Source organism: Drosophila arizonae, chromosome 4 (genome assembly GCF_054131065.1).
Source record: "Drosophila arizonae isolate 15081-1271.41 chromosome 4, UAZ_ARI_1.0, whole genome shotgun sequence".
NCBI classification, from domain to species: domain Eukaryota; kingdom Metazoa; phylum Arthropoda; class Insecta; order Diptera; family Drosophilidae; genus Drosophila; species Drosophila arizonae.
In genome coordinates, this window is record NC_142924.1 from 2,849,738 (window position 1) to 2,870,471 (window position 20,734).

General features: G+C 37.1%; 1 protein-coding gene across 3 annotated transcripts in view; it reads right to left on the reverse strand.

Moving 5' to 3' along the window:
- LOC108614272 (ras-related and estrogen-regulated growth inhibitor) overlaps positions 1–20,734 on the reverse strand; it is a 144,004-nt gene that overhangs the window by 65,773 nt on the left and 57,497 nt on the right. Inside the window, exon 3 of one of the 3 annotated variants that reach the window (XM_089469044.1) lies at positions 14,068–14,106. The gene's annotated coding sequence lies outside the window, so the exon portion shown is untranslated. Of the gene's footprint in view, positions 1–5,884; positions 5,906–14,067; positions 14,107–20,734 lie in introns of those variants that run through there. The other 2 variants (XM_089469045.1, XM_089469043.1) reach the window with 2 other exon arrangements.

Below are 20,734 nucleotides of genomic sequence, written 5' to 3' on the forward strand. Positions count from 1 at the left end.
AATATATATTCATTATAGCTCCCCATTCTTATATGTTTCTCCCCTACCCACACAATCACATCTGTTCCCAACACTCCCACACTCCAACATTTCCATTAGAAACAGCAACAGGGTATCACAACACGCTTAGAATGCAGGGCGTGCCTATTTAATGTATACACAACATATTTATATAGTATACGTCTAAGCTATATCTGGCCTCATAAATACATAAATATGCTAAGAGAAACAACAATGGAAAGCCAAGCAAACAAAAAAAAAAAAAAAAAAAAAAAAAACCTAACTAAAACGGCGGCATCCTTTTTATAAGCAAATTGAAGACGACGTTTGAAGCTGAAATGAAAGAAACTATAAAAAGAGCCACAAAACCGCATCAAACACACAACGGGATATTAAGCGCAAAAGTTGAGCGAAAAGATTTTTAGTGGCAGATCAGGGCAGCGAAGCTGAACTTAATGAAATAAAGCACTTGCTGGGCAACACACACACACAAACACGTTTTTGGGATGACCTGAAACCTAAAGCTAAAGCTAAATGCAAACCTTAGCATAAGAAGTCAGTCATGAAAATCGTACGTGAGCAATGAAAAAGTCGCAAACACTTTATTATACATATATAGAAAAAAGAGGGGAGAACGAGTAAGAGAGAGAGAGATAAAGTGTGAGTGGTATAAAGGGCAGGCGTGTCTGCCACTGAATGCTACGCGTTGCGTATACGTAATATTTGCCATGTAGCTAAAGGCCAGCCAACTGATGGAGAAACAATGAAAATGCGCGAATGCTTGCAAAAAGGAAAGACACGCTGGCGAGAGGGAGAGAGACAGGGACAGAGATAGAGATAGATAGAGAGTGCGATGTAGAGCGAGGGGCAGCTGAAGCGCAGACGATTTACACTCATTACTCATACGCCGCGTCATTGTGCTCAGATAAAGAGCCAAAGACAAAGGAGCCCAAAAACCGCACGCAGGACAGCAAAAACAACAACAACAGCAATAGCAACAACAACAACAACGCCAGCTGCGTAAAGACATTGCCAATGCATATAATGACAGAAGGACGGCCACGCCGAGCAGCAGGAGGAGCCGCAGGAGTTTAGCTGCTGTTGGTATTTTTGCTGGTATTTTGGTATTTTGAGCATGTTCACGGCAGCTAATGCATAGTTTATGGCGCCTATTGCCCGAAAGTGTTTGCGCAAATCGGTTTAAGCGCTGTCAGCGATATTAAAGCACACTCAACATTTAGGGTCAAGCCGAAAAGGATATTCGATCCTTAAAGCAGTTACAAAGCGTTTAAGTTTGCATACTGTCACCTTATAAATGGACAGTGCGTATATGTAATTTATTAATTCAACGAAGCAAATCATTGCGTAAATAAAAGAAAAAGCGACAGCAATTGTTAAAGGTCGAATATGAAATACTCTTTGGAAAGTATTTACTATTATATAGATAAAGTTATTATCGCATCTTAGGCATATTTTACAGATGATTCTCTTGGCTATATCAAAGATAATTTTAAGTGTATATGCATTAAACTTTTCTTCAATTTGAAAAGGCAAATCTTAACTATATTTTCTTAAATTTAATTCTTATTGATAAGCTTGAAAGCTTAGTTAAAGTTTAAGTCAAACAATCAACACTTTCAGCAATTAACTCCTGCTAAAGATAAACAATAAAGCGAACCCAAAACCTATATCAACTTAATTCTTATTGCGGCTCCCAAATACCTTATCAAAATCTGCCTAAAAGAAGCCTCACATATTTCATGACCAATTTATAATACCCGCTCCCACTGTACCTCAGCTAAATCCTCAATCGCTGTGACCAGAAACGTGATCAAACTGTCTAAGAATAAGGTTAAGCATTCAGGCTTAAGGACATTAGCCTCTTCCCTTGCCATTCTCATTTTTTTTTCGCTTGTGCCAGGAAGTGAAATCGAAACTACAAAGTGCACTAATTTGAGGTGTTGAAAAGGGTTCGGATTGTAGGTCGCATGTAAACCGCACGAGCGCTGAAGCTTTGATGTGCGCTCGACGGTTCGTCCAGGTGGTAGCAGATAATCTAATCAAAAGGACCTGAAAAAGGTTGCCGCTGCTGTATTTGTTTATTTGTTTATTCGTCTGTTTGCCTAGCCACATACAAACACACAACACACACACACTAGCACATTAAACATGCTAGTCACACACACACAATGAGGCACAACAGAATGTCCCTTATATAGGGTCTCTATCTCTCCCTCTCTCTCTCTCTCTCTCTGTCTATCTACATATATTTATGCAAGGCTTATTTAAATACATAATTCCTAGCGCCAAACTCAACACCGGCTGCTCATCTTTTTAATAAGTATGCAAATGTCAAGTCCAAGTCCAAGTCTTAGTCTTAGTCGCGAGTGAGAGAGAGAGAGAGGGAGATAGAGTCCTTCGTTTTGGTGTTATTTGCTTGGTGTTGTTTTTAAATTTTCACGAAATTCATGTTTTTCGCCACATTGCGTCTAGACTTTTGAAAAGGGCGCATAACAAATTTATAAGCGCTTGTTGACTAACCAAACGTAGGTGGAAGTAGGGTGAATACCTGAACAAAGTGAGCAACAGGAATGTCAGAGTGAGAGAGCGAGAGGAGAGAGATAGACAACAGAAAAAGATAGTGAGAGATACCAAAAGAGATAGAGGTTGAGTTACACAGAGAGAGGGAGAGTGAGAGAGAGAGAGAGATGCCCAAAGTAAATGCAGCAATTACTGCATTTGTGCCACAGATTACACAATGAAATATATGTGAAAACAAAGAATAAATAAGAGATGCTCGACTATTTAATACCCCTTAAATACAGAGAGAAAATAGTAGACTGATGAAGGAAAAGTTAAGCATAAGACAAACCCAGTCCAGAAGAGCCAAAAGTAAAGAGCGACACTATGAGAAATAATTCCAAAGTTTCTCCCACACCCACATATATGAAAAAAAGAAGAAAACAGAAGAAGCGAAAAGAGTGACATTCATAAGACATCCTCACATCTCTAACACGCATACCTATTCGGGCAGAGTATTTAAAGAATGCGTCTGCATTATGATAACTTAATTACAGCGCATGCCAGGCTCATAATTTGCAACCTATGCATGCCTCTCGCCTATTGTGCACAACAGATATAAAACATATATATAAGTTTAAATATATATATTAATATATAGAGCGAGATAGAGAGAGAGCTGAGTATATAGCCGATGTCTGGGGCTGTGGCTGGACGCTTACTTAAGCTAAAAGCTTTTGTGTATACATTTTAATTAATGTGCAACATTTAAATGCAGAGCAAATGGCGTTAACATCGTTGTTGTTGTGGTCAGTGTGGCACAGGTTGATGCAGCCCAAGCAACGAAGAAAAGAGAGGGAGAGAGAGAGAGAGAGAGAGAGAGAGCGAGCGAGTGAGTGTGCAAAGGGCAAAGGCAGTCAAGTATTATTCGTCCAGCTAGGGCTGAGCCCAACTTTCGCCATGCGTATGCATGCGCGTTATAGTTAAAGCAGACGATGACAGATAAACCAGTGTTAAGCACAAATTAATGGCCTTAATTTATGCACAGCAAAAGGACACACCCACACACACAAACACCCACAACCACAGAGAGAGAGAGAGAGAGAAAGAGAGAGACGCGTTTCGCGCTGCGGTTTTAATAACTTAACAAAAATGTATTGCCGACGCGACTTGCATTGCCGGCTAATTAGTATTTAGTAATTGAAAACGCGCGCTGCGCCCACTTGAACGGCCATCGACATCGATAAGGGCAATAGCCAGAGCCTGACAGAGTGCAGGACTTGTAGATGCCCTATATAGAACAGTTGGGTGATATTTGAATGAGAGGGAAATTTCTATAAATTGTGAGGCTATGCAATGAGAGAAAGAGAGAGAGAGACAGAGAGAAGGAAGTAATGGAGAATTGAATTTAACATGCGATAAGAGTGAATAACTGCGATTAACAGAGAGAGAAAGAAATAAAGAGAGAGTGAGAGTGAGAGAGAGAGAGAGAGAGAAGGAAGTCGTAGTATATGAATAAATGTTGTAAACCACAAGCATACTCAAATTTTCCACTCAATGCTTGCATACACAAACTAAGACTCAACGAGCTCGTCTTTCAGTTGAGAGAGTCGCACCCATATAAAGACGAACCTGTTGCAGCGCCACTTCAGTCGGTCAGCTGAACTCCTTCCGATCGGACGTCTAGTGGAGTGCTCTTCATCTTCTTCTTCAATTTAAATATTTAATCATAGACACACATATATATTTATAAACAGAAAGATCCACTACATTCTTCTCTGTCTTTCTCTAGCTGATGATAGAGATCAACGACGCGAAAGAGCAAATGGCTACATATAGCCTCTGATTCTAGTAAAGAGTATATACATAGATATAGAAAGCAATAGTAAAACAAGTTTCTATTATTTAACTAAACTTTTTATACAAAATGTGGAGTAAACTTTACCTCAAACGAGCTGAAGCTCTGACTAAAGCTAAAAAAGATTATCTTTATAATAAACAATATTCAAAATAAAGTCAACTTTTCCTACATTGACATACATGACTTTCCGATAGTACAAATTTATGTCTTAATTCGTAAAGACTCTTTGAGAAACATTTAAAAAAGCCGCCTGATTGCTTCTTCCCCGCTTATCATTATGAACTTTTAATACCTTTATCGCCAAGCAGCAAACACTGAGTCAGCATTCGCTTCCTGCTCTGGCCCGCGCCCAATTTAAATATATAGACTCCAATCTTATTCGGCCTGACTACGCCACTTATGAATATAAATATTTGCACAGCCTTAATATACCCTCAATTTCTCTTGGACATTTTCAGTGGGTACACTTTATAACAAGCGACAGGCAACAGCAACAACAACGACAACAACAGCAGTAACAATGGCTAGCAGCAAACGCGAAACATCATCGGAACCGTGGGCAATGTAATCAGCACTACTTAAAGCCAATTAGCCGCAAATATGGCCGGTAAGCCGTTGCACACCTCACACAGAGCGTCCCTCCTCCCCCCGTCCACAACACCCTCGCACACCCAATTCTTTCTCTTTTCAATGGGGCATGAAGCGCGTCCGTTCGCATTTGGTACGTGCCACGCCTTTTTGGGCACGTTTGCGGTTCACGGTGTTGCTGCTGCTGCTGCTACTGCGGGTGTTGTTGGTGGTGCTGGCGATTTTGTGATATGCCGCGCGGTTCGTTGCCAGCGACATTGTGTAAACGCCAAGCTGCATTTTCTATGTGTGTTGGTGTGGGTGTGTGTGTGCTAGAGTCTGTGTGTGTGTGTAAATAATTGGCAACATTTGTGCCTGGCACAAAATACACTTTCACACCCACACACACACACACACAGAGAGTGAGAGGTAGAGTGGCAAGGGCGCACACACACACAATGACCACGCCCCGCGTCACGCCCCGTTGGCCAACATAGCGAAATGAAATTTGCAAAACCCTCAAAAGGTGTTGACAATTATTTGCATAACAAAGCCTGCACTGCAGTTGCCAACTCGAAAATTGTTCATAAAATCAACATTCGGAATTCGCTTTAAATTTTAAATCTAAACCAAAAACTAATTGTTGCCAGCTTTTGTGCTGTTTTAGCCGTTTTTTTTTTTTTTTTTTTGGCTGTGGCGCCGCTTTGATAGTTGGTCAGTTGAATGGCTGATTTTGGAAAAACAAAATATGAAAAGCAATCAGTTTGCCAATGGCTTTTTTAAAGAGCAATTAAAGAGATTTTTAATAGAGCAAAGTTTGTAGTTTTTTATATAGATATGTGATGGATAGATTTAAATTATGGGATATAGTCTAGATTCTACGTTACAAGGAGTTGTACCCAATACTTGGAGTATTCTAATTCAAAAGAGACTTACCTGATAAATGAAGGTTCTTCCTCTCGACAAATTGAGATTCTGTAAAAAATAAAAAAATTAAAATTTTAATTATATTTATATATTTATACTGTTGCTAAGATGTTTTGAAATGCTCTGTCCAAAAATATTTTACAAAATAAGTTTAAAATTTAATTTAATGCTGAATATTCATATTATGGCTAGCAATCAGACGCAAATATTTTGCCAGACAATTGTAAAGGAATGCAGAGCATTTTTTAAGAATTATATGTCTATCCACATACATATAAATATACATATGTATATGTGAAATATGCATGCTCTCTCTAACTCGACTTGTTTGCGGCTAAAAAGTGAAATACTCAGAATAGAAGCTGTCATGCGTGTTGATTTTTACGAGCTGCCTCCTTTGAATAGGTGCTGTCAGCTGTTATTGCATAATAAACTCGTAACTCTGGTCAATGCTACACACACACACACCCACACACCCATTCACACATACACAAGTGAATCAACTGAGACTTTCTTCTCTTCTCTTATTTTACTTTTTCTTTTTGCCAACTTCTGAGATTCCAAGCCAAACGTCGACGACAATAATTTGCCACAGCAAAAACTATATGGCAACGCCAGCGGGTTGGCAACACTCGTAAGTGCCGCGCCCACAACTACTATTGCGGCACGTTCCATAGGCGCAACGGGAAATTTTTGAGTAACAACTTTGCTGCGTGACACGAATGTCGAACGGAGCACGAGAGCTGAGAACTTCGAACAATTTTCAAGCTAACAACACGTCGCAGCAGGCTGAGCGAGCGAGCGAACAAACGAATGTATATGTATGTGTGTGTAACTAATAACAATGATGATGATGATGATGTGGGCTCAGCTTAGCGCAGCCTTGGCGTAAAATTGCGACACATAAACAAAGGGTTAAAGTAAGTTTAAAAAGTTTAAGAAGACTTCACTAACAAAAAATTATTTAATTTAAATTTTATAAATGTTTTGTAATTATTAAAAAAAAAATCCAGACATGTTAAAGCAAAGCTTAATACATATGTAAAAAATATTTACATATATAAAACTTATAAACATTTTATAAAAAAAATGTTTAAATATGGAATAATGCTTTTCTGTCTAGTTTCTCAATCAGTCAAGCAATCATCTATATTACAATAAGTCAACAATCAGTTTAAATAATTTAACAAATTTATTTTTTTTTTTCATACATTTCACAAAGTCAGATTTGTTTTAGTGTTTAAAATATTTAAATAAATATTTTTTAAATAATAAAGTATTTAGCTAGAAAACAAAATAAAACTTTTCAGTAAAACTCTTCTCATCACTCGATCAATCAATCAGCATACAAACTTTTGTATATTTTAATTGCCACTGACTTGGCATGCGAAGAAGGTTTTGCATTTCACATAGCAATACAATATTTAATCATAAATGTACCTCCACCATATCGCTTCAATCAGTCAATCAATTATCAAGTCAATCTGTCAACAACTACACACAATTTCATACATATAGATAGATTTGAAATATTTTTGGCATTTTTTTTTTTTTTTTTTGTCTTGTAATTCGAAGTGGGTTTTGCGGTCAAGTATTTCATCTTCATTTATCAACTAAAAAAAAGGTGGAATAAAAAGGGAAAAGAAAGAGGAAATGGCAAAAACCATCAGCGTCGCCTTAACTCCGTCGTCTTAACTGTTCGGGCAAAACTGATGTTGACAAATTTCCAACAATTTCGTATATATTTACCTTTATAAATAAACAAAACCATTCGCCATTGCCCCGCCCCTCGCAATGGCCCCAGCAAACTTCTATTTTCTATGCATAGCTGCAGCGTTTGCTGTTTGTTAACTCATCATCAACCATCATCGTGACAAAGGGCTCAAATCTGTCACATTCGAAACACGTGAGCGAACATCATTTATTTTGTTAAGGGGGCGCCGGCCAAGAATCCACCTAAAACTCTAAATGTGGAGTATATTTGTTTTGTCTGGCAAAATATTTTATTGCCATTGCAAACAGAGACTTGTTTAATATAGCAATATTAAAGCTAGAGACTAAGTAGATTGATTAAATGAATATAAATAATCGTCTAGACAATCACCAGTTAAAAGTGATCAAAGCTCTCTATGTAAGTTCTCCTAAGTATGCTTGAACAAGTATTCCACAGTCAGTTATGCTCAGTTACAACATTCTTACATGTTTTTTTTTTTTTTTTTTTGGTCCAGGTAGGCCGCCATGTGGGTGCGCATGTGTGTGTGCGTCATGTCAAACGCAATTGGAATATATAAACTTTCCAATTTCAAATGCAATTTAATTTGTTTTTTCACACACATTTTTTTCTGCTTTTGTTTATCTACTTTTTTTTTCGTGCCTGTGTGTGTCAAAATTGACTTTGATCAAACAATTTAAAATACAATAAAGAGCCACATCAATTGGTTAGTTTTATTATAGAGCAAGTTGAAATTGTTTAATATTTAATGCAGCCTCAATTTAGGTAAAAATTGTTGACTTAATTATAAATGCTTTGAAAAATAAACAAAAAAAAAAAAAAATAAAATAAAATAAAATAAAATAAAAATAAAAATGGTTTAAGTTTAAGGTTTAGAAATATGTCAATTTTGCCATTTATCTCATTCATCATTCTACTCTATAAAAAAATAAAGTAAAAACATAAATAAATAAAATAATATCATAAAATAGAATATTTTATTTTTAGTATTTAATTAAACAAGAAATTCTTGATTTAAAAATTTACACAAATCAAACATGTAATATCGCATATTTTTAATTTTTAATTTATATCAAACGAGATATTTCATTTGTGCCACTATTTAGATATTTATAGGGCTTGCAAGTACTCTAAATAATATTTATTTACTATTCGTATTATATTATATTTTATTTTCTCTTATCAATAGTTTTTTGTTAACTGCACCTTAAGAAACTTTTTTAATTTTTAGATATAAAACTGACACAACAACAAAAGCAAGTAAAGATCAAGCAATCCTGACCCAAATCGACGCCCGCATTTAGGCTCCTATTCATTAACAATGGACTGCTAATAGACACAGACAAAGACACACAGGAGGGGAATGGGAGAGTGAGAGGGATGGAGGTCGAGCTAGTATGAACAGCAATCGCCTGACTGGCATCAGTTCCAGCTATATGAGTCGTTAAATTTTGTTACCATTGTGTGCATTATTTTTAATAAGAGTCACAGGAGTTGGCTGGCAAAAGTGCTTACTTACAATATAGCCCCACTCTAAGCCACTTAACATGAGTCAGTAAAGCCAATCTCATTAACAGGCTTTAATTTTGAAAACATACTTAAGTGCTTTGGCTGCCCTGAACTACGAACAGAGCAGGCAAAAGAATGAGATGGAATGCGAGACAAAGAGAGAGAGAGAGTGAGAGAGAGCGAGTTGGAGTGAGGATGGAGGATGGAGTGACAGAGCAAGTCAGCTTCATCAAGAGCTACACAGGAATCGTCATTTAGTAGTCTACTTAACTCGTCTGAGGAGCCGCCTGCCAACAGCAGCAACAGCAGGAGGAGCAGCCAGGGCAGCAGCAACAGCTTGAGCAGCCCTTTGAGTTGACAGAAGGAAAGACTAAGGACGTCGACGTGGACGTGGACGAGGACGACTGGTGACAGCATTTGTTGCTCAGTTGCTTCAGTTGTCTGTAGCCACACCCACGCCCGCCCTCAGCAGTCACGTCGTGCTCAGTTAATGAAGCAAAGTTCACACAGGTAGCAGACCTGCACGCTGGCGCTCTGTTCCTGCTGGAAACATTTTCTTTTGGCCATGGCCAATACCGCAGCCGCTGCTGTTGCCGCTACCGCTGCCGCTGACAGCAACAACAAGTGTAAGAGCCAACAAAATTGAACAGAAACAACAGAAATTAATTGGTTTAAGTGGCTGACAGTAAATGGCATAAAGATTCTTCCCTTTTACAATTTACCCTTCGAGTTTTTCTTTTCCTATTTCATTTCAGTGTTTATTTTTTCCTCCCCATTTTCTTTCGGAGCAGCAATTGCGATAAACTTTCATTTTGCAGCAGGAAAATATATATCAAAATAAATATGCATTAAACATATACAAAGAGAATAATGAAACGAATTTTCTTTCCAGACAAGGCAGACTTAAGCTTGTAGCATTAAGTATTTTCATTTTGTTGTTGTTGTTTTGCAAATTAATTAGATATTTGTAATCTGTGCTGATGCTGATAAAGTGCATTCAATATGTTGCATCTAGAAGAGAGAATGAAGCGAACACTTATTAGAACAATTTTGATAATCAAGTAAGAGTTTGCAATTAATGCTTAAAGTTTAGTATATAATTTTATATGACTGTTATATTAAAAGAAATAAAAATAACAAGTAAGAAGGCTCCAGTCGAGACTGCTCGACTAGGAGATACCCTGAACCCTCCAAACTGATATTCTAATCATTCTGGACTTCTTTTATGCACACATACATACACATGCACGTATAAGCACGCGCTTTGCAAACTGCGCAGCTAGCAGCGGCTGCGCTTGGGCTGCACTGCAGTGTGGGCAATATAACGAGAATTTATTTGTTGAATAATTTCTTTTGTAGACATACGATCTTAATGAAACTTTTAGAGCGTAATCATATGGCTTAAATGTGTGTACATTTCAAAGCACAAGTCTCTAGTACTTGAAATGCGTTTTTTACAAATTGGGGGCGAAGGGGGCGTGGTATCCAAAATCTGTAAATTATAAAATCTTTGTATCCATTAACTTTATATACAACGCAAATTTGAAGTCTCCAGGTCTAAAAGTGTTCAAAATAAGCTGAAAAAACATTGTCGATTTTTCGATTATTCTCGATAAAAAAGTTATCGGATGAGTTATCGAAAAAATAAAGCAAACTTGTACTGCCTATGGTATACACGAGTATGCTTGCCAAATTTCAGCTCTCTAGCTCTTATATCTTCTGAGATCCTTTTGCTCATACGGACGGACGGACGGACGGACGGACGGACGGACAGACGGACAGGGCTATATCGACTCAGCTCGTCGTCCTGATCAAGAATATATATACTTTATGGGGTCTGCGATGATTCCTTCTGCCTGTTACATACTTTTCACAAAACCATTATACCCTGATTTCCCATTTTCAATGGGTTCAGGGTATAAAAAGAAAAAATAAAAAATTCCAAACTGAACCTCCATTCTCAATGAGTTGAAGGTATACTAAGCCTGGACTAAGAGCATATTAAGTATGAATATCAACTAGGCAAGTTAAGAACTTGAGTATTTAATGAATAAATGGATAGCCGAATATATACTAGGAAGAGTTTCTCCATATATAATCAGATATAATCAATATACATAAATATTCAACAATCTGTCCATCATATAACTCAGGCTCATAATTTGCAACCTATGCATGCCTCTCGCCTATTGTGCACAACAGATATAAAACATATATATAAGTTTAAATATATATATTAATATATAGAGCGAGATAGAGAGAGAGCTGAGTATATAGCCGATGTCTGGGGCTGTGGCTGGACGCTTACTTAAGCTAAAAGCTTTTGTGTATACATTTTAATTAATGTGCAACATTTAAATGCAGAGCAAATGGCGTTAACATCGTTGTTGTTGTGGTCAGTGTGGCACAGGTTGATGCAGCCCAAGCAACGAAGAAAAGAGAGGGAGAGAGAGAGAGAGAGAGAGAGAGCGAGCGAGTGAGTGTGCAAAGGGCAAAGGCAGTCAAGTATTATTCGTCCAGCTAGGGCTGAGCCCAACTTTCGCCATGCGTATGCATGCGCGTTATAGTTAAAGCAGACGATGACAGATAAACCAGTGTTAAGCACAAATTAATGGCCTTAATTTATGCACAGCAAAAGGACACACCCACACACACAAACACCCACAACCACAGAGAGAGAGAGAGAGAGAAAGAGAGAGACGCGTTTCGCGCTGCGGTTTTAATAACTTAACAAAAATGTATTGCCGACGCGACTTGCATTGCCGGCTAATTAGTATTTAGTAATTGAAAACGCGCGCTGCGCCCACTTGAACGGCCATCGACATCGATAAGGGCAATAGCCAGAGCCTGACAGAGTGCAGGACTTGTAGATGCCCTATATAGAACAGTTGGGTGATATTTGAATGAGAGGGAAATTTCTATAAATTGTGAGGCTATGCAATGAGAGAAAGAGAGAGAGAGACAGAGAGAAGGAAGTAATGGAGAATTGAATTTAACATGCGATAAGAGTGAATAACTGCGATTAACAGAGAGAGAAAGAAATAAAGAGAGAGTGAGAGTGAGAGAGAGAGAGAGAGAGAGAAGGAAGTCGTAGTATATGAATAAATGTTGTAAACCACAAGCATACTCAAATTTTCCACTCAATGCTTGCATACACAAACTAAGACTCAACGAGCTCGTCTTTCAGTTGAGAGAGTCGCACCCATATAAAGACGAACCTGTTGCAGCGCCACTTCAGTCGGTCAGCTGAACTCCTTCCGATCGGACGTCTAGTGGAGTGCTCTTCATCTTCTTCTTCAATTTAAATATTTAATCATAGACACACATATATATTTATAAACAGAAAGATCCACTACATTCTTCTCTGTCTTTCTCTAGCTGATGATAGAGATCAACGACGCGAAAGAGCAAATGGCTACATATAGCCTCTGATTCTAGTAAAGAGTATATACATAGATATAGAAAGCAATAGTAAAACAAGTTTCTATTATTTAACTAAACTTTTTATACAAAATGTGGAGTAAACTTTACCTCAAACGAGCTGAAGCTCTGACTAAAGCTAAAAAAGATTATCTTTATAATAAACAATATTCAAAATAAAGTCAACTTTTCCTACATTGACATACATGACTTTCCGATAGTACAAATTTATGTCTTAATTCGTAAAGACTCTTTGAGAAACATTTAAAAAAGCCGCCTGATTGCTTCTTCCCCGCTTATCATTATGAACTTTTAATACCTTTATCGCCAAGCAGCAAACACTGAGTCAGCATTCGCTTCCTGCTCTGGCCCGCGCCCAATTTAAATATATAGACTCCAATCTTATTCGGCCTGACTACGCCACTTATGAATATAAATATTTGCACAGCCTTAATATACCCTCAATTTCTCTTGGACATTTTCAGTGGGTACACTTTATAACAAGCGACAGGCAACAGCAACAACAACGACAACAACAGCAGTAACAATGGCTAGCAGCAAACGCGAAACATCATCGGAACCGTGGGCAATGTAATCAGCACTACTTAAAGCCAATTAGCCGCAAATATGGCCGGTAAGCCGTTGCACACCTCACACAGAGCGTCCCTCCTCCCCCCGTCCACAACACCCTCGCACACCCAATTCTTTCTCTTTTCAATGGGGCATGAAGCGCGTCCGTTCGCATTTGGTACGTGCCACGCCTTTTTGGGCACGTTTGCGGTTCACGGTGTTGCTGCTGCTGCTGCTACTGCGGGTGTTGTTGGTGGTGCTGGCGATTTTGTGATATGCCGCGCGGTTCGTTGCCAGCGACATTGTGTAAACGCCAAGCTGCATTTTCTATGTGTGTTGGTGTGGGTGTGTGTGTGCTAGAGTCTGTGTGTGTGTGTAAATAATTGGCAACATTTGTGCCTGGCACAAAATACACTTTCACACCCACACACACACACACACAGAGAGTGAGAGGTAGAGTGGCAAGGGCGCACACACACACAATGACCACGCCCCGCGTCACGCCCCGTTGGCCAACATAGCGAAATGAAATTTGCAAAACCCTCAAAAGGTGTTGACAATTATTTGCATAACAAAGCCTGCACTGCAGTTGCCAACTCGAAAATTGTTCATAAAATCAACATTCGGAATTCGCTTTAAATTTTAAATCTAAACCAAAAACTAATTGTTGCCAGCTTTTGTGCTGTTTTAGCCGTTTTTTTTTTTTTTTTTTTTGGCTGTGGCGCCGCTTTGATAGTTGGTCAGTTGAATGGCTGATTTTGGAAAAACAAAATATGAAAAGCAATCAGTTTGCCAATGGCTTTTTTAAAGAGCAATTAAAGAGATTTTTAATAGAGCAAAGTTTGTAGTTTTTTATATAGATATGTGATGGATAGATTTAAATTATGGGATATAGTCTAGATTCTACGTTACAAGGAGTTGTACCCAATACTTGGAGTATTCTAATTCAAAAGAGACTTACCTGATAAATGAAGGTTCTTCCTCTCGACAAATTGAGATTCTGTAAAAAATAAAAAAATTAAAATTTTAATTATATTTATATATTTATACTGTTGCTAAGATGTTTTGAAATGCTCTGTCCAAAAATATTTTACAAAATAAGTTTAAAATTTAATTTAATGCTGAATATTCATATTATGGCTAGCAATCAGACGCAAATATTTTGCCAGACAATTGTAAAGGAATGCAGAGCATTTTTTAAGAATTATATGTCTATCCACATACATATAAATATACATATGTATATGTGAAATATGCATGCTCTCTCTAACTCGACTTGTTTGCGGCTAAAAAGTGAAATACTCAGAATAGAAGCTGTCATGCGTGTTGATTTTTACGAGCTGCCTCCTTTGAATAGGTGCTGTCAGCTGTTATTGCATAATAAACTCGTAACTCTGGTCAATGCTACACACACACACACCCACACACCCATTCACACATACACAAGTGAATCAACTGAGACTTTCTTCTCTTCTCTTATTTTACTTTTTCTTTTTGCCAACTTCTGAGATTCCAAGCCAAACGTCGACGACAATAATTTGCCACAGCAAAAACTATATGGCAACGCCAGCGGGTTGGCAACACTCGTAAGTGCCGCGCCCACAACTACTATTGCGGCACGTTCCATAGGCGCAACGGGAAATTTTTGAGTAACAACTTTGCTGCGTGACACGAATGTCGAACGGAGCACGAGAGCTGAGAACTTCGAACAATTTTCAAGCTAACAACACGTCGCAGCAGGCTGAGCGAGCGAGCGAACAAACGAATGTATATGTATGTGTGTGTAACTAATAACAATGATGATGATGATGATGTGGGCTCAGCTTAGCGCAGCCTTGGCGTAAAATTGCGACACATAAACAAAGGGTTAAAGTAAGTTTAAAAAGTTTAAGAAGACTTCACTAACAAAAAATTATTTAATTTAAATTTTATAAATGTTTTGTAATTATTAAAAAAAAAATCCAGACATGTTAAAGCAAAGCTTAATACATATGTAAAAAATATTTACATATATAAAACTTATAAACATTTTATAAAAAAAATGTTTAAATATGGAATAATGCTTTTCTGTCTAGTTTCTCAATCAGTCAAGCAATCATCTATATTACAATAAGTCAACAATCAGTTTAAATAATTTAACAAATTTATTTTTTTTTTTCATACATTTCACAAAGTCAGATTTGTTTTAGTGTTTAAAATATTTAAATAAATATTTTTTAAATAATAAAGTATTTAGCTAGAAAACAAAATAAAACTTTTCAGTAAAACTCTTCTCATCACTCGATCAATCAATCAGCATACAAACTTTTGTATATTTTAATTGCCACTGACTTGGCATGCGAAGAAGGTTTTGCATTTCACATAGCAATACAATATTTAATCATAAATGTACCTCCACCATATCGCTTCAATCAGTCAATCAATTATCAAGTCAATCTGTCAACAACTACACACAATTTCATACATATAGATAGATTTGAAATATTTTTGGCATTTTTTTTTTTTTTTTTTGTCTTGTAATTCGAAGTGGGTTTTGCGGTCAAGTATTTCATCTTCATTTATCAACTAAAAAAAAGGTGGAATAAAAAGGGAAAAGAAAGAGGAAATGGCAAAAACCATCAGCGTCGCCTTAACTCCGTCGTCTTAACTGTTCGGGCAAAACTGATGTTGACAAATTTCCAACAATTTCGTATATATTTACCTTTATAAATAAACAAAACCATTCGCCATTGCCCCGCCCCTCGCAATGGCCCCAGCAAACTTCTATTTTCTATGCATAGCTGCAGCGTTTGCTGTTTGTTAACTCATCATCAACCATCATCGTGACAAAGGGCTCAAATCTGTCACATTCGAAACACGTGAGCGAACATCATTTATTTTGTTAAGGGGGCGCCGGCCAAGAATCCACCTAAAACTCTAAATGTGGAGTATATTTGTTTTGTCTGGCAAAATATTTTATTGCCATTGCAAACAGAGACTTGTTTAATATAGCAATATTAAAGCTAGAGACTAAGTAGATTGATTAAATGAATATAAATAATCGTCTAGACAATCACCAGTTAAAAGTGATCAAAGCTCTCTATGTAAGTTCTCCTAAGTATGCTTGAACAAGTATTCCACAGTCAGTTATGCTCAGTTACAACATTCTTACATGTTTTTTTTTTTTTTTTTTTTGGTCCAGGTAGGCCGCCATGTGGGTGCGCATGTGTGTGTGCGTCATGTCAAACGCAATTGGAATATATAAACTTTCCAATTTCAAATGCAATTTAATTTGTTTTTTCACACACATTTTTTTCTGCTTTTGTTTATCTACTTTTTTTTTCGTGCCTGTGTGTGTCAAAATTGACTTTGATCAAACAATTTAAAATACAATAAAGAGCCACATCAATTGGTTAGTTTTATTATAGAGCAAGTTGAAATTGTTTAATATTTAATGCAGCCTCAATTTAGGTAAAAATTGTTGACTTAATTATAAATGCTTTGAAAAATAAACAAAAAAAAAAAAAATAAATAAATAAAAATAATAATAATAAAATAAAAATAAAAATGGTTTAAGTTTAAGGTTTAGAAATATGTCAATTTTGCCATTTATATCATTCATCATTCTACTCTATAAAAAAAAAAATAATTAAATAAAATAATATCGTAAAGTAGAATATTTAATTTGTAGTATTTAATTAAATAAGAAATTCTATATTTTAAAATGTACACAAATTAAACATGTAATATCTCATATTTTTAATTTTTAATTTATATCAAACGAGATATTTCATTTGTGCCACTATTTAGATATTTATAGGGCTTGCAAGTACTCTGAATAATATTTATATACTATTCATATTATATTATATATTTTTTTTCTCTTATCATTAGTTCTTTGTTAACTGCACCTCAAGAAACTTTTTTATTTTTAGATATAAACCTGACACAACAACAAAAGCAAGTAAAGATCAAGCAATCCTGACCCAAATCGACGCCCGCATTTAGGCTCCTATTCATTAACAATGGACTACTAATAGACACAGACAAAGACACACAGGAGGGGAATGGGAGAGTGAGAGAGATGGAGGTCGAGCTAGTATGAACAGCAATCGCCTGACTGGCATCAGTTCCAGCTATATGAGTCGTTAAATTTTGTTACCATTGTGTGCATTATTTTTAATAAGAGTCACAGGAGTTGGCTGGCAAAAGTGCTTACTTACAATATAGCCCCACTCTAAGCCACTTAACATGAGTCAGTAAAGCCAATCTCATTAACAGGCTTTAATTTTGAAAACATACTTAAGTGCTTTGGCTGCCCTGAACTACGAACAGAGCAGGCAAAAGAATGAGATGGAATGCGAGACAAAGAGAGAGAGAGAGAGAGAGAGCGAGTTGGAGTGAGGATGGAGGATGGAGTGAGAGAGCAAGTCAGCTTCATCAAGAGCTACACAGGAATCGTCATTTAGTAGTCTACTTAACTCGTCTGAGGAGCCGCCTGCCAACAGCAGCAACAGCAGGAGGAGCAGCCAGGGCAGGAGGAGCAGCCAGGGCAGCAGCAACAGCTTGAGCAGCCCTTTGAGTTGACAGAAGGAAAGACTAAGGACGTCGACGTGGACGTGGACGAGGACGACTGGTGACAGCATTTGTTGCTCAGTTGCTTCAGTTGTCTGTAGCCACACCCCCGCCCGCCCTCAGCAGTCACGTCGTGCTCAGTTAATGAAGCACAGTTCACACAGGTAGCAGACCTGCACGCTGGCGCTCTGTTCCTGCTGGAAACATTTTCTTTTGGCCACGGCCAATACCGCAGCCGCTGCTGTTGCCGCTGCCGCTGCCGCTGACAGCAACAACAAGTGTAAGAGCCAACAAAATTGAACAGAAACAACAGAAATTAATTGGTTTAAGTGGCTGACAGTAAATGGCATAAAGATTCTTCCCTTTTACAATTTACCCTTCGAGTTTTTCTTTTCCTATTTCATTTCAGTGTTTATTTTTTCCTCTTCATTTTCTTTCGGAGCAGCAATTGCGATAAACTTTCATTTTGCAGCAGGAAAATATATATCAAAATAAATATGCATTAAACATATACAAAGAGAATAATGAAACGAATTTTCTTTCCAGACAAGGCAGACTTAAGCTTGTAGCATTAAGTATTTTCATTTTGTTGTTGTTATTTTGCAAATTAGATATTTGTAATCTGTGCTGATGCTGATAAAGTGCATTCAATATATTGCATCTAGAAGAGAGAATGAAGCGAACACTTATTAGAACAATTTTAATTAATCAAGTAAGAGTTTGCAATTAATGCTTAAAGTATATATATAATTTTATATGACTGTTATATTAAAAGAAATAAAAATAAAAAGAAAAAATAAAAAATTCCAACCTGAACCTCCATTCTCAATGAGTTGAAGGTATACTAAGCCTGGACTAAGAGCATATCAAGCATGAATATCAACTAGGCAAGTTAAGAACTTGAGTATTTAATGAATAAATGGATAGCCGAATATATACTAGGAAGAGTTTCTCCATATATAATCAGATATAATCAATATACATAAATATTCAACAATCTGCCCATCATATAACTAACTATAAACCTATAACATATAAAGTATCTAAAATGCCTATTAAATTTTTAGTCCACTTGGCTCCAGTTAAATTTCTTTCAAACAAAAGGCTAAGCCCGTAGAACGGTTCACAAAGCATTTTATCGTCGTTTATTTAAATCGAAAATTTCTCTCCCTCATATATATTCTTCATACTTATTTATTATTTTTATTTTTTATTAAATATATTTTCTGCAATCGCCTGAAGGACTGGGAGCACTTAATCAAATCATTGTCACGTATGAGCCGCGAGCGATATTTCCATATAGCAGGAAATTAAGCCTAAGCATATGAAGAGATGAGAAATGCATTGAAAGTCGCATTTGGAGTTGGAGTTCATATTTTTGTAGGCTGCCGTTTTTTTTTTTTTGGTCTTTTGAACTGAAAATTTTCAATTTATTTTCGCCTGAGGCTGTAACCAAAAAATGCTCTGGACTATCGTTTGAGGGTTTGCTGCGTCTTTAATTTCCGGGTATAAATAATGCATGGCTATTTGGTTAGTCAAATGTATGCGAGTGTGTGTATTCAAATGTGCGCGCGTGTGTGTGTACGAATTCTGTTTATTAATTTCGTAGGCAAAGCAATTTGAAGGCATTAGCCACAGCCGAGGCTATGCTTTGAGAGAGAGAGAGAGAGAGAGAGAGGGCAAAAGCTAAAGGCGAGCCAAGTTCAGCATGTTGACCCTCTTGACCCGCACAGCCCAGCACTCGGCTAAGCAAGCAGGTCAAGCAGCATTTGCGCTTTCTTTCTGCTCTTTTGTCTTTAGCCTTAGCTGGCTGCAAAAAAAAAAAAAAAAAAAAAAAAAAACTGTTCTCTTGTTCTTGCTTCTTATTTTTTATTTCGCCTAAAAGAATTTGCAATGGCTAGACTTTCGCATTGGAGGGCTGGCTTTAACGCATTCACTTACAATTTGACTTTGATGTTCGCTGATCAAAAACGATTCCCTCGGCTAGCTAAAATGCTCAACGTAATTGGAAGCTCAAATACTTAACAAGGTCAAGTACGCTTATTAAACGCAAATGAACTGAATAGAAAGATAATAAATTTCTTTTAATATTCATTAACAAATATGAATTAAACATTTATATACGTTTTTTATTTTTTCTACTTTAAATTTTATATATAAAGATTTCAATTAGTTTATAAAAACTCCTTTAACAAGATTCTCAATCAAATTCACACTTCTTAACCAAGAAACCCATAAATACGCCTTCAACTCCCTCAACCCTTTTATACGTGCTTAATTTGTATATTCAACCCTTAGCTATCGCACCTCTACTCTCCTTAAGCACACAAATTTCGCAAGTATCGAAGTCTAAACAGCTCATTGAGTTGTGTCAATCAATTGAATTTGATATGCGAAGGTTATACATATAATAATATTAGCATTATAATTGAATAACTGTTGTTAGCATTAAAGTCAACTACCCCCTGAGTGAATACACACGCAATACAAATTTAAATGCATGGAAAATGTAGTGTCAATCAGTAAGTATTGAGGCCTTCAATACGGCGTTAACTCGACTGGCAGTCTCAAAAGGCTTTTAACCATCAATTTTCATTGATTTTGTCAATTGCCCAAGTAATTTGGCCAATTTCAAAAGTGAATCAAGCTCCTGATGAGTCGCAGCAGCCCAGCCCAGCCCAGGCCAGGTCAGGCAGGCAGGCAGCCAAGCAGCCAACCAGCTCTTTTGTGTCCTTGAAATTAATAATGTATGTACATACAAGTATATGCGCAAGGCAAGCGTGCTGAAATGTTAGCAAACAGCGTAGCTCACTGTTATGTTAACTCAACCCCTGTTTGTGTATTCTATTTGGTCCCTTAACAGCAAACTGTTCCCAGTTGCAGGCGGGGCTGCAAACATGCCGGCGTCTGTTAAGGTCTAACAGCGCCCCTTTGCTGTTAACTTCTATGGGGTAGTTAACAGTTTTATGGTAGCGGAGTGGATGTGTAATGTTAAGTTGTTTCGCTGTTAAGCGTGTGCCAATTGAACGCCATTAGCTTAACATTTTCATGTTAAGCTAACAGATTTCAGCCAA